Source organism: Periplaneta americana, chromosome 9, assembly GCF_040183065.1.
Source record: "Periplaneta americana isolate PAMFEO1 chromosome 9, P.americana_PAMFEO1_priV1, whole genome shotgun sequence".
In the NCBI taxonomy this organism is placed as follows: domain Eukaryota; kingdom Metazoa; phylum Arthropoda; class Insecta; order Blattodea; family Blattidae; genus Periplaneta; species Periplaneta americana.
In genome coordinates this window covers 80,044,811-80,060,937 of record NC_091125.1, presented here as the reverse complement: position 1 = coordinate 80,060,937, position 16,127 = coordinate 80,044,811, and positions in this window count along the sequence as shown.

Below are 16,127 nucleotides of genomic sequence, written 5' to 3'. Positions count from 1 at the left end.
TAAAGCAGGCATTCTACGAAAAAATGATTTCATAGTTTCGTCTATCGAGTCACTAGATTTACAAATACGTAAATTCGTCGCTATTTTCCCATATATTAACGTAATTTTAAAACTTAACATGACTGGCATTTTGTTATTATAATTTCAGAATTATAATATAATTACAATGCTGGCAAATAATAGTTGTTTATGATACAAGTTCGTAAAGGTTCTCTTTTTGGAAAGAGTGTAAAGTTTGTGAAACGAGGCAAAATCGAGTTTCACAAACACACGAGGGCCAAAAAAATAACTTCACTAATGTGTATCATACAAATAGCACAAATTTACAGTAAATAAATATTTCAAGTTGGAGAGGCTATAAGATCACGATGTCAGACCGTCTAAATCAGAAAAAATAATAAATAAGTATCCATGAATGGCAGCCTGTTTCATTCATGATCACGATTTCATGACCATCTAAATCGGCATTAATTACACAGCAGTTAGGAAAAGTTTAATGGTGTATCTTGTTGCAATGAGTTCTACATATGTAACTTCAGAATAAGGGCTAAAATATAAATATGAATATTAATTAATTTAATTTAATTATTTGTTACTTATTTGTGTTACGTGTAATATTTACATAATGAAAGTTCGAGGAAATGCATCAATTTCTTACTGAATAAAATTTGTACAATCAATATTGAATTTTCTTAGGTATTGCGTAAAAATGAATTAATTCATAGTCTTTTCTGTCCAATGATAGGTCTTTCACTACAAACTCAGCATTATCCAATCTTTCCTATTTTCTACCTTCTCTTAGTCTCCGCATATGATCCATACATCTTAATGTCGTCCATTATTCAATATGTTCTTTTACCCCGAACTCTTCTTCCGTTCACCATTCCTTCCGGTGCATCCTTCAGTATGCAGTTTCTCCTCAGCCAATGATCCAGTCAATTACTTTTTTTCTCCCTGATCAGTTTCAGTATTATTCCTTCTTCACTCATCTTTCCAACACAGCTCTGTTTCTTTTCCTGTCTGTTCTTTTCATATGTTCCATTCTTCTCCATACCCACATTTCACGTGCTTCTATTCGCTTCTCTTCACTTCGTCGTAATGTCCATGTTTTTGCAACAATGTTACACTCCACACAAAATACTTCGCTAGTCTCTTCCTTAGTTCTAGCAATTTGTAAAGTGATTACATACTTTTTCAAGCACTAGTGTTTTAATGGTTCACTTTACGCACTGATAACAGTGGATAAAATGCAAATTTACTGACTGAAAGTAAGTCGAATAGTTATTTTTTTTTTAATTACGAAATGTGACATACATTTAAAATGACATTATGAAACCAGTAATTAAATTACAGAATTGGAAAATAAATAACACTGGCGTACTTCCATTACTGATCTTGTCGATTTATGCTAAAATAATTCACTTTTCTTTCACTATTTAGTACTAAATCCTAATTTTAGGGTGGTCGCCATTCTGTGTATATAATATGAATTACCAAGAGTAGCATTAAATTCGTATAGCCGTACGCGAAATATATTTTAAGGAATATGAAATTACTTTGGTATCAACCATTTCTTTTGAAGCAGCTACGTCTTTATTAGAGTTACAAACGGAAAAAATTCCACATTTTATGTGTAACAGGAAACAGTGATATTACACAGGACTTCCAAACTTACTAAACAACGCAAACCTAGCTTTAAGGTATAGCTCCCTGTGAAGCTGATTTGAATAATTTCAAGGGAAAAATTGTTCCAGGACCGGGAATCGAACCCGGGACCTTTGACTAAACGCAAATGCGGCCCCATACCCGGCTCCGAAACAATTTTTCTCTTGAATTTATTACTAAACAACACTTGCCATCACCGTGGTTTTCAATAAAAGGAATCCATGTCATAAGAGGAAAGTATGATCAGAAAAAATGAAAGCTTAGGACGAATACAATCCCATACATGGAGAGGAAGCTCAAGATGCTCAATAACTGAAGTACCGACTGGACAGTTTAAAAGTCCCGAAACATTCCTCGACCGGTCGGCGGTCCGAGCTCCATCCACTCGCCGGCTTTCCCTTCCATGAATTCGCGGCGCTCTTCCTGCCTGCAGTCAGTCATGAGTAAGTTTGCATTGAGTAGGACAGTTGTGTTGTGCAGTAGTGAGTGAGATTTCATTAGAGAGTACAGTGGGCCTAGTGATTTGCAATAGTGAGATATTCACTGCGTCGTCGTCTTGAAGACGCACACTAAGTGTAGAATATTAAGTGGCAGAACAGAAGCATTTAGACGTAAATTCCTGGCATCCTATGACGTCTTCGCTTTCTTTATCGGTCAGTCACAGAATCTGTTTTATTAAAGTTATCTATATTGTTCTTCATGTTGGAAATGTTCGTTATACAAAAGCTACGGAAGGTTTTAAAGTCCGATAACTTTGTTAGGACGTAAGTTTATAGAAAAATAGTGATGTTTTGTTCATGAAAGAGCGGGGTTTATTCAGGTATAAACCAATTTATAATACGCCACATTGTTTAGTACCTCATCTGATGTCGCCTCGCAACTTGATTAACATATTCTGAATTTTATATAACTTCCTGGACTTCTTGTAAAACTACCGCAGCATTCACATGGCTTTGGGATCACCACAGATTTTTATATCACACTTAACCGGTTATTTCTTTCAAATTTATTTACAAACTTCCACAATGAAGACAAATTGCGGGCAGTTGTAAATCTTTGCAGTGAGCTGGAACAATCTCTATTACATTCATAGTAACACTGAATGAGGCCAATTCGGATTTGGAGAGATAAAGCCATTATTTTGATATACGAATTTGAATAGAAAATATATAATTATATATTTCACTCGATAATAATTTCACTTATATTCATTTCAGTTGTCATGGCAACAATAGTGAAACAATTGAAACAAGTGTCTGCGAGACTAAACCCTATATACAGTATGTATCATAGTTGTTCCTGCAATAACTCCTTACTTACTTACTTACTTACTTACAAATGGCTTTTAAGGAACCCGAAGGTTCATTGCCGCCCTCACATAAGCCCGCCAGCGGTCCCTATCCTGTGCAAGATTAATCCAGTCTCTATCATCATACCCCACTTCCCTCAAATCCATTTTAATATTATCCTCCCATCTACGTCTCGGCCTCCCTAAAGGTCTTTTTCCCTCCGGTCTCCCAACTAACACTCTATATGCATTTCTGGATTCGCCCATACGTGCTACATGCCCTGCCCATCTCAAACGTCTGGATTTAATGTTCCTAATTATGTCAGGTGAAGAATACAATGCGTGCAGTTCTGTGTTGTGTAACTTTCTCCAATCTTCTGTAACTTCATCCCGCTTAGCCACAAATATTTTCCTAAGCACCTTATTCTCAAACACCCTTAACCTATGTTCCTCTCTCAGAGTGAGAGTGCAATAACTCCTATGTACAAAATATATTATTTTTCATTAGGAAGAAAAAAACACATTTATTCATTCTATGGCAGTGGTACATAGGACAATTCTTACATTTTCGAAAGAAAGAAATATAATTACATATAGGAGATTTTATTATTTGCTGTATCACTATTTAAGTTATTTAATAGAGCAAAAATCTGAAAATCGATAAATATATAACATAGGGGTTATTGAGGGGTTATATATATATATATACACACCTTTATTGACATGTTTTATTTCCGATAAATTAATAGATTAAGCGAGGAAAACCTTTTTATTAGGTCAGTCAATAATATCATTCACAAATATAGTATAAATATTATATTTTGTTTTCATGTTTCAATTCGACAAACGTTATCGTGAAGAATTAGCAATCTTGATCTGTATAGGCTATTATTATATTCTTCTTCTTCTTCTTCTATTATTATTATTATTATTATTATTAATATGATAATATATAGACCTGAGGATGATTATTTCATAATCTAAAACGTTTGTCAAATTTAAACATGGAAACAAAACATGTCTAAATATTCAGACTACATTGTGAAAGATAGGTTATAGACTCAGTCAATAAAGATATTTTATCCTATTTTGTGGAGAAAATTGTTTTGCTATTTTCTATCATTTAGGCTACCTATTGAGAAAGATAGAAGATTTAAAAATATTCGGCGACTTTTGAATAAACCTATACTTCATATCAATTTAAAAAAAAATAGTCTATCTTATGATTACGTCACTAAGATGTTGAATTTATAATTATTATACTGTTGTCTCTTAAATTTATATACTAGTATTATCTAAAATAAGTATATTTTCTATTGTTTGTTTTCCTAGCTATTTTCAGGGTTCAGTTGCGACAAGACCAACACAAGAATTGTGACATGATATTCTACTAGTTTTATTGGCCCACACATTACTAGAATTTACTTCTTTTTTCCTACGTCTTTATTATCAAAATGATAATTGCAAACATAGCTCCCATATAATATCTCTCGTTGTTTAAAACCGCAAAATTAGTGAAGAACAAAGTTTAAAGCTGCAGACCTTAAGCCAGGAGAACGGAGAATTAAGGTTTCATTAAGGTGGAACACAAGTATGATACAAATGTATCTACGAGGATAAAAGGAGTTTAACTGGGCTTTAACTATAATGACCAGCAAGGTCTGCAGTACTGTAATTACTCATGACACTACATAAGATAGCAGTAAGTCTTAATTTGCCATCCCATGACATCTGCAGAATATGGCCAACACTGCAATGAAATAACATAGCTCCTTGGCTGAAAGTTTAATTCTCATGTTATATGTACCCAAAGTTTCGCTTAATGGAGGAGGTACACCGTTGACCGTAAAAAATTTAGTTAAATTCATCATTTTTATATATCTCAGCTAGTATAAAGCTAAATGAACAAAACTTTTCATGCTCAATATAAAAACATTACACTTTATGAAACACTATTCAGAATTGTATTAAAATAACATAACTATGTAATGTAATATATAATATAATGTAGCTAATAATTACTTGTAAAAATAATATCAAATTTGCATAATATGTTTACATAAGTAAAGCATTTAAATAATAAAATATACAATTAATTAAATATTTGCATGATTCTTTTACTAGAATGTTTTAAAGACCTACACGAATAACATAGTCTAGGATCGTTTACATATTCTTTCAATAAATATTATTTTCTTAATTGTTACTTTCAATATTACATTTTCTAAAAAAATGTTATTCACAAGAAATATGTTTTTTATTCTCCGCTACAAACCTCCTGCAAATATCGAAAGCCAATAGTGGAGCTTTGCTACATTTTAATATCTTTGTCCTCTAACATAGAAGACAGAGAAAATTGACACACTTTGCCGTGTTTCATGAGAGCTCTCTAACGATTTAGTAGGCCTAAGACACGCAGCTAATAAGTTGGAATAGTACATGGGATATGGTGTAATTTTTAATAGCAATGATATAGTGGTAAGCGTTTGTGATAAATTTGTTTTTTTTTGTGCTTAGACTTTAATTAATTATATATCTGCTAAGTTACGGAATTTTGTAATGTAATGCTTCTGCCCTAGCGTCAATATACACGTATTGTCCGCCTTAAGAATGGGAGGCATGACTATACTGCTAACAAAACGCTGAACAATCCTTTCAAGGTCATGCAGACATGGTTCGCAATTTCACTTAAAAAACAAGAGTCTACAATTAATTATTTATTTATTTATTTATTTATTTATTTATTTATTTATTTATTTATTTATTATTGAACATAAGAGGCAAAGTCCAATTACAATGTTCAAGACCGACAAACTAATTTATAAAACATAAACAAGGAAAAGGAAACATACACTTATTAAAAACTGAAACAAAATAGAAATAAGAGAAAGAAAAAAAGATAAATTAAAATAAGGTGTGAAAGTAGCTTCAAATTAACTAACAACAATATTCTGTAAAATATGATAACAAATAATTCTCTATCTAGAGAAATTCATATTGAAAATATCAACATTCGGATGAGGATGTAATTTATTGGATAACTGTAACATTTGAAGGTACACGGGAATAACGATCAAGGTCCATTTTAGAAAGTTTCGAGAAAAACGAATTTTAAAGTTTAAGCACTTAATACTTTGTTATGTGTGTATTTAATAGAAATTGACGTAGTGGAATGTCAAGAACGATTATTTCTTATTACTAGCTAGACCACATGATAGTACTTCCTTTCCACTATAAGATAGCATTATTAACTCAATTTCGATTTTTGATGGATCTTGATCGTTTTTCCCGTGTACCCTTCATTTGGAAAACTGGGGAATTTTTGTGGGATTCAGTATTTGCCCTAGGTATGTAAAATAAATTTCGAAATTTTGTATTAAGCTTAGGTGAATATAATGTTATACAATAAAATAAACCAACACAGTCCAACTTATTGTTAATAATTTTACAAACAAAGTTTAAAGACTGACAATTTCGTCTAATCTGCAAACTAGTAAAATGGAAACGTTGAAGCATTGTAGCATAACTCTCATAAGTAGGATAATTATTATAAAGTCTGTAATATAATCATTTTAGAAATTCATTTTGAATTTTTTCTAGTAACAGAATATATTTGTTAGTAACTGGGTTCCAGATAACCGCAGCATACTCTAATTTAGATCGAACAATGGAATTATACAAAATTGTTATAGTTTTGACTATAGTTTAATGTGATTGTATATAATATATTTGGCAGATTTGGGTTCAAATAACATCACTTAAATACCTGCATAATGCACATAACGAAGAATTCTGTAAGTATATATCTGCAGTGCTTGGGAAAAGTGACATACGTCAGTTTCCACAAACCTTTTTTGATAATTTATTGGCAACTCACACTGGTTTATGTCGATTTGATTTTTTTCTGTATGAATTATTGTAATGGGAGAAATACTTATGTATTTTTTTCCAAGCGAGCAGATGTTACGTAAGTTGTGAATAAATTATCAAAAAAGGTTTGTGAAAACTGAGTTAACTTATGTGACTTTTCTCGAGCACTGCAGATATTACGAATCAAATTATTTTCAATTTCTTAAATGAGGGGTCTAAAACACAAGTGGTACACTTGCATTTTTTTAAATTACTAGTATTTGTGTTAAAGATGGAAGAATTAAGTCTTTCGATCAGAAATGGAAATAATGCAAGAATAAAAATACATATCAAGTTATTTTTTTGGACCGAAAATAAATAATAATACAAAAAATAACAACAGAGATCGAAATTGAACAATGATTTATGTTCGTTCAGTAACAAATTTTTCCCACACATCCATTTTGAGGTCTAATAGCGTGCTTATTTATTTTGTATTCATAGCTTAAACGTTTAGCCAACACAACCTTTATAATTTCCCCATCCGTGTTTACTGTGACAACTGTCACAAGTGTGCTTCCTCGTCTCGAGTATAACTCGCTCTAAGTTTAGTGGTGCAGCATCTAGCGGTTTAATAGCCAACTACATGATCGCTTCCTCACGCTCGAGTAACATTAACAAATGCAGGGCTCTAGACAACTTTCTGGTGTACATAATTTAATCCTAGTTTAAAGTATGCCATGATCACACTGCACTTAGTAATTTGTAGAATGAAGAAAATCTGCCATACACACACTACACCATGCGAGTCGTTGACGAAAATCAAGACATTTTTCCATACATATGAATTTCAAATCTTAATTCATTTTATACACAAAATAATTGAGGACACGCAACATTACAAGTGTTATTTTTTGAGTATAATACCAAGCTATGTTGTTTGGGGCTGTGGTTAGGGCCTTGAGCTAGAAATTCCGATTTAATCAGTCTAAAATTAGGCCTACTTACATTTTAATTAAAACTGTAAGAATGTTGTCCTTTTCCACGTTTCCATTATACGAAGTATAAAGGGCAAGAATTTTCGTACTGAAAAAACTCGATTAGGAGATTTTTTAGGGAAAAAGTTTTCAGAATCTTTCAGGCCGAAAAAGTGGTGTGTGTTAAGGCGTCTGTCTATTTGTGAACAGTGATTTATTATTCATTGTTGGAACACTCTTTTAACACTTGTATAATCACTGATTAACAATAATTTGTTTACTGAGTTAATATTACAAAAATATCTGGCCGACTAGTTTCCAGGTATTTTTTAATATTAACATAGTAAAGAAGTTATAGTTAATCAGTGATTTATTCTCAACTACTGGACAGAATTTCTTCGCATTCTATATCTATGAGTCACACTAACCGGGAATGATGTACATGAAATGTAATTTAGTAACTAAGTAATAGGTTTTAATTTGAAATTAAGATATATAATATAGTACATGCATACGACGGTTGATTACAGTTTGAAATATGTAACATATTCCAATTCTTCATGCAAGAGGTATTAGAATTATTTACATAAATAAAGCCATAACATTAATATGCAAATAGATCACGCTACAAAATTTTACAGCATGTGCAAGAATAAATAGACACAGTCATCGATTTAAGCCCACATACTCATCATCATCATCATCATCATATTTCTAGCTCAAATTTCTCTTAATTTTCTCCTATGAAACTATTCGTAAACAAAGCTCGATATGTTTATGGAGGCAGTGATTCCAGCGGTCGCTTTCAGGCTTTCTACAGAGTTACACCACAGTCTAATGTATACAGTCACGAAGCTCAATATTTACTAAATATGCAAACACAGATAGTTGCTCACCACCAGAATCGCTACTATCGCCTCATCACAGACGCTTTCCCTAGCAGACGATGAAATGTATTGTACTTTCGATATCGTGTTCTTTTGAAAAAATTAACACCTTCCTTCTACTATTGAAATATGCAATACATAAGGTTTATATATTATGTCATTATATATATATATATATATATATATATAATATTCTATAAACTCACCTCCCTGGATCTTTCGGAAGAAGGATAACTCTGACCTCTTTTTCTTACAATTTATAGTGCTACAAACGTCTCCTTTTCGCATATTATTATTGAAATTATTGTATTTTAGCTACTTACAGTTATTACAACCGATAACGAACATTTCACAGTTTACACAACTTTTCACAACTATGCGAAATTCGGCACAGTCAATGCCTTTTCGATCCAAACCATAATGTACCATATGTTAGAGTTTTCTATTTCAGTGTATGGAACTCAGTGAAATATTATAACTTCAATGCGTATCATTGCTAAGATTTATTTAGTGTAATGTGGCCATAAGTTCCGTTTACTTCTTGTTGCATAATATGTTGCAGAAATAATTACAAAACTCTGTTATTTTAATGCGAAGAGAATTTTACATGTTAATATAATCTGTTCGCAGTCAACATTTTAAGTTTAGAATGGAAGCTATTTTGAGGTTTAATAAAAATGAATTTATATTGTGATTTCAATTTAGCACATTACCTTGCTTAATTTTAGACAAAATATTTATCATACCACTCCTATGAAATTAGTGTACGTACGATTGTGTTACTTCGTCTCTTAAGTACAGTAGTAGATAAATACAATCATTCATTACTCAATTGTAGTATTAAAATACAGAAAAACTGAATGTGCGGGGTATCATACATGACATTATGCTTAATTATAATATATAAATACGAATTTACGAATATAAGTTAAATATAGTAAACATAACCTATAATTTCCATAAGAATGGCAAGGTATTGGAGATCACTAAATTTAGACAGAAAAGGGCAACTGGAACAGTAAACATAACCTATAATTTCAACATGTCTAAATATCCGTGCGGTGCAACTGAAAATTATTGAATCGTGCATAAATGAATGTATAAGAATTTCGCAATATTTAATCGAAATAAAGGCAGGTATTACACATACGAACAACGTAATTTTCACAACATAACTAATATTACACCTTAACTCGCAAGTGAATTGTCTGAAGCGTCTCATAATCATTGTTTTAAATTTTATTAATGGAATTACACTACATTTTAGAGAAACAAATGTTACTGTTTATGCATTCCAACTAATTTATATGGTTGAAACACCACCCTTCGAGATCGGTTTAAGCGAGTTACATGCTCTGCCTTAAGGCCTGTATTAGATCACGATGACTGTGGCACAGTCTATTTTTCCTAGTACTCACAGCGCTCCAAGCGGCTAGCAACTACCGCGAGAATTGCAAAAAATCATCCCAAGCTTCGTGACTATATATATTAGACTGTAGTTACACCATGCGTTGCTACCCAGCTTCAGCAGCACAGTGCTTCTATCATTTTGCGAAGCACTCTGACAAACAATCTTTATACGTGCATGTCTCGCTCGAACTGTAATATTCTTCAAGGAACATAATAACGTATACCATTAAAAAAAATGTTCATTTAATCCGCTAAATCACAATCCCATGGAAAGGAATCTCATAACAATCTCCTGGAAAACAAACACATCCCCCTGCAATAACATTCTTCATATTGGCATTAGGACAACTTCCACGAGCGGAACGAGCCGTTGCTTTTCCTGCAAAATATTAAAGGTTTTATATAGGACACATATTATATTAGCTTTAAAGACTGTTGTCATGGAAATGCTCACAAAACGAAAATGAACAAACATCAGTTCTTATTAATATAATATTAAAACACAAATTGCTGCATCGTCTTTGAAAACGATATCCAGATTTTACATAGGAAATGTAAAAAAATAAAAAATATGACATCTTCTGTCAGAAAAAAAAATTATTCAATGTCTCAAAAGCCATTTACTTTCCGTGAAGTGAAAACGTTCTTAGAGGTCTAGACAGTGCTTATAAGAAATGTGTTTGCTGAAAATACGTGCAGGATTTTTTTTTTATAGAAATAAAACTACGAATGCGAATGACACTACAATATAACGAGTACACAAAGATATGAAAGAATTTCTTACATAGCCTATACATTTTACGTGTTCCTCAATAATCCAGTTACTTTACCACATTTTCAATGATGATGTTTAGTCAACTGTCCGAAAACCTATGACATCAATAAGGCATCACTTATGATATTACAGTTTATAATTTACTTTCTTGAACTATTACTTACAACGCAGATATATATGAAATCGTCTTATTAACTACAATTAGATATGAACTATCTTTTCTTGGATTGCTCACAAATGACCTTCTCTATTATAACAAATTAAGAAATTAGACTTTTAATAAATTCTGCGGTTTGAGTATATATTTCATATATTTTTATAAAATAGCTCTATGTATATTTCAATTACTTTTAAATATAATTTTCCTATTGACGAAGATGATATTCAAAAGGATATGAATCAGGGTGCTGCATTGGAGTTAAATCGCTCGCTTGAACTCGGTCGAATATCGCACCCTCGAGTGAGATAAGATCGGTCGTGATACGCTCGTAATAAATAGACGCACAGTACAAGGTAATCTCACCGACATGTCTTATCTTGTATGGGAGGCGACAGATAAGATTTACACGTTTTGCTCACATGGTAAAAATAAGGCTTTATTTTGTGCGTTTATGATAAACGTTTAATGGAACGTACCAAAACAGTAACATGAAGTTATAAATAAAATAGTATGAAAAACTTCGATATACAGCTATTATTGCTAATTAATAATAATTATTAAATACATACATAGTGGGTCCATACATAGTGTTCCGCCTATATACTGCGACAATGTAGAAACGTTTTACAAAATATTATTGATACAGCAGTAGATTAATAACAATATTAGTTCAGAGATAACGTCACAAAAATATAATAAAACGAATAATCATCCTGCGCAACTGTTACAGACGAAAAAGATTGATACACTAATTATTAGAGATTATTATTATTACTAGAAAACTTGATATGGTTCTTGCATTATCGTGATTGTGTTCTCCGTTTATAATAATTACATTTACATCCAATAACATCTATCAGATGTGGCAAAAACAAAATAACTCCTGTTTGGGGGGGGGGGAACATTTACCTACAACATTTATATTACATTTTAAAGGAAGTTCTGTAGTAGTTGTACTATGGAGAGATTAGTTAAACACTGCAAAGTTTTGAAATCATAAACATCTATGATGTTAATACACAGTTCATCACTGTAACAAGAACGAATGTCTAACGCTCGGCTTATACCGTTCGAGGATTTATCGCTCGCGACAATTTTACCCATCATGCATGTGCGCTACCTATCGGATTATGCTATGAACTACTTGGCGCTCGAGCGAAAACGTCCGATGCAGACCTCTGATATGAATGTTAGAATATATTACACTTTGTTTTGTTTCATTCACGCGTAAATACGCGACTCATAACATCATAACAATGCATACTAATCCCCTTACAATGAGAGTTCATTATTCGTATATTATGTTTTTCAATGCAGTGTCTGATTATCTTAAATCTTTGAAGGGGCGAGAGAAAAGGTTCAGAACAGAATTGACAATATTACTCCATACTCATACTTTTCACTAAACTAATTAATTGTTTAGGTTTCTAAATTGAATTAATGTGCTTGCTATAAATTGTATATTTCCGTGTAACGTTTAACTTGTTCTACAACTCATAGTTACAATTCTGAGCTAAGACCTCAGTAAAACGATGAATTAAAGATTTCTGGAGAACACATTGGGCCATATTCATAGGCATTCTTAGCGCGGGCTTCCGGTGGATGATCAGCGAACTAACGTTTTTCGTATTCATAAACCAGTCTTAGCGATATGATATATGATAATGATAATGATGATAATGATATGATATATGATATGAATCCTGTACAAGTAATCAGTCGATAGCCGGGGCTAGTTTAACACGCTCGTAGTGCGAGCTAGCGAAATGTCTATGCATAGCACCCTTTAACTTTAAAACACTGTCAAGACTTTATCAATTTTTGTATTATAATTTAATTTAGGATACTGTGTTACAAAGCAGGTTTCTTTGCCATTCTGATTTACTGCAATAATAGTTTACCTTATGAACAGACGACACCAAAAACGAAAAATAAAAACGTGAGAGCATTTTTTTCCTGGACCATTCAAATGAAATTAAAGATGCTGTTCAATAAAGCTATTGGCTATAGCTGCAGGGGCCTGGAACGAATTTAACTTCGTATATTCGCAATGAAAATTAATAGGCTAATAATATTATTCATATAATACGATACAGTAATTCATTTCTCGTAAGACAGAGCGGTATGGCAGCAAATTGGGCTGCTCCTTCCATGTATTTCTTCATCTCATGCATAAAACAAAATTTAAGAAAAAAATTGTCAGAAATATTTAATATTGTTATTTCTGTTTATTGAAAATTAATACTTTTTATTAAACGTTATACAGTTTATACGCATTATTACGGTATAATTACTGACTCCAAGTTACTATGAACACAGCATTTCGATACTTTAGGAGAAATTGCTCTTCTAAGATATGAAAGTGCAGAAAGACAAACTGAAAGACAAAAAATAGTATATTACGATACAAGGTTGGGAAGTGCTTTTTACAAAATGTGTTCCTTCGTCGTTACGAACAGAGCGAGTTTTTCAATTTCCGAGATTTTGTAATGCACTTCACAAGTGTATATTTTACAAATTTTTTGTGCGATCATATTTCTAAAATTTTATTGCAAATACAATTCAGGGTGATTCACGAGGATTTACCGTCCCTTACGAAGAATATTTCAGAAGACATTCTGAGCAAAAAAGTCATATAAACATTTGTCCTATTCTCAATACTTTCAGAGTTACACTAATTTGAAATTGTTTGTAAAATGTCATTATTCTTGAGATTTAAGGGTAAAAGCATATTACAGATAAAGAATGAACTATTCCGTAGTATCATTTCTTTAATTCACTAATATTCTGAAGTTAAAAATGTGTTGTGAATCCTATAGTTGCTTCGTACAGAATTTTATTTTAGATTTTTAACCACAAAATTACATTTCCTTACCCAATTATCACAGCAATTGTTACAAATCATGCCACTCTTTACACAATTAATGTATTGTGAATGCTCACATTTAAATACATTTATTGTAACAATATTTCCGTTCTTGAATAATTTCGAGGGAAAAATTGTTCCGGGGCCAGGTATCGAACCCGGGACCTTTGGTTAAACGTACCAACGCTCTCCTACTGAGCTACCCGGGAACTCTACCCGACACCGATCCAATTTTTCCCTCTATATCCACAGACCTCAAAGTGGGCTGACAACAGTCAAGCAACCAACATTTGAGTGCACACTAACTCTGTGTGACTTTAAATTTTGGTTTTCTGTTACGTACAGTGACGTGTATAATACAAATTAAGCTTCCAGAAATAACTCCTTGTAAAGTTAATTTGAATAATTTCGAGGAAAAAATTGTTCCGGGGTCGGGTATCGAACCCGGGACCTTTGGTTAAACGTACCAACGCTCTCCTACTGAGCTACCCGGGAACTCTACCCGACACCGATCCAATTTTTCCCTCTATATCCACAGACCTCAAAGTGGGCTGACAACAGTCAAGCAACCAACATTTGAGTGCACACTAACTATGTGTGACTTTAAATTGTGGTTTTCTGTTACGTACAGTGACGTGTATAATATAAATTAAGCTTAATTTGTATTTCCGTTCTTGTTCACGTTGTCGTTTCCGTTCCCGGTTTCTTGTGAACCAGCCTTTAATGTTGTTTTGTAGTGCCTTTGTAGCCTATATATAACTTAGTTACAAATCATGGTCGGGATTAGCAAATAGAAGTCTAGATTTGTAAATAATATGAAAACTGTGAGCAACTGCTCAAAAAATGAGGCAGAAAATGTAAAAAAGATAGTACGTTAAATATAGTAAGGCCACAACAATCACTGCCTCGCCTTTCAAGTGAGAGCTTATATCAAGGAACTCTTTAGATGTGTTCTTCCGTAAATTGCTTTTTGGTCACCGTGCTCACTAAAAGTTGATATAACTCAGAAACTATCAATAATAATAGGAAGCTAAAATTTTGTACAGATCTTGAACTATTTAAAAAGATTTGGATTCATTAGAATTTTGATGTTTAAATTGATTATAAAAATAATTAATTATATGCAAAAAAGTGGACTCGAAAACTGAAATCCATGATACTATAATATCAGTTATGATATTTCTGCAAAGCATATTAAAAATCAAGTGAAGCCATTTTGTACTAAATCTTTCTGTGAATCTAATGGCAAAAGAACTTTTCAAATATCTAAAAAAAAAATTAAAATAAATAAATAAACTTGATTTATATACATTTTTGTAAATAGTTGCAAATTGGGGGCTAATTGCCAAATTTTGGCCTCCATTTACTTGTTTTTTTTAACCTAATACAAAATAATTATAATTAATTATATGCAAAGAAGTGGACTCGAAAAACTGAAATCCATGATATTCTAAAATCAGTTATGATGTTTCTGCAAAGCATATTAAAAATCAAGTGAAGCCATTTTGTATTAAATCTTCCTGTGAATCTAATGGCAAAAGAACTTTTCAAATATCTAACAAAAAAAAAATTGTATCAATTTTTGTAAATAGTTACAAATTGGGAGCTAATTGCCAAATTTTGGCCTCCATTACCTTTTTTTAAAACCTAATACTCATTTGATCCATTCCGAATTGAATGTTTTTAGAATTGACCAAATGTATAAATACTCTTTAATGAAATTCTATCATAAAAATAGAATGAAATTTGTAGCTCAGCCACATGCTCATAATACAAGACGAAATGAAATTCTTAAATTAGTTGAACCTAAATATTTCACATCTGCTGCTTTACTACACAGTATAAATTATGGTCCACGTCTATATAATTCGATAATAAAATTTCATCCAGAATTGACTACTTTAGGCAATGAAATTTTCAGATCGAGAATTAAAAAATTTATATGACAGACTTCCCTGTATATATATATATATATATATATATATATATATATATATATATAATGTACCATGTATTGTAAAACAAGTTTATTTCTATCCTAAGTGTATTTTTCTATTTTATCTTGGTTACTATATCAACATGACCTGCACTAATTATACTACTAATAATAATTTAATATTAATCCATCAATCTCAACATCGTCTCTTTTTTCACTCAGTTATTACTAGTATTATTATTTACTAATTTTATTATCATCTTTATGTGAGCCGAGCTTTGCTCTTTCGGGGTATTTTAATGTAACGTTTTTAT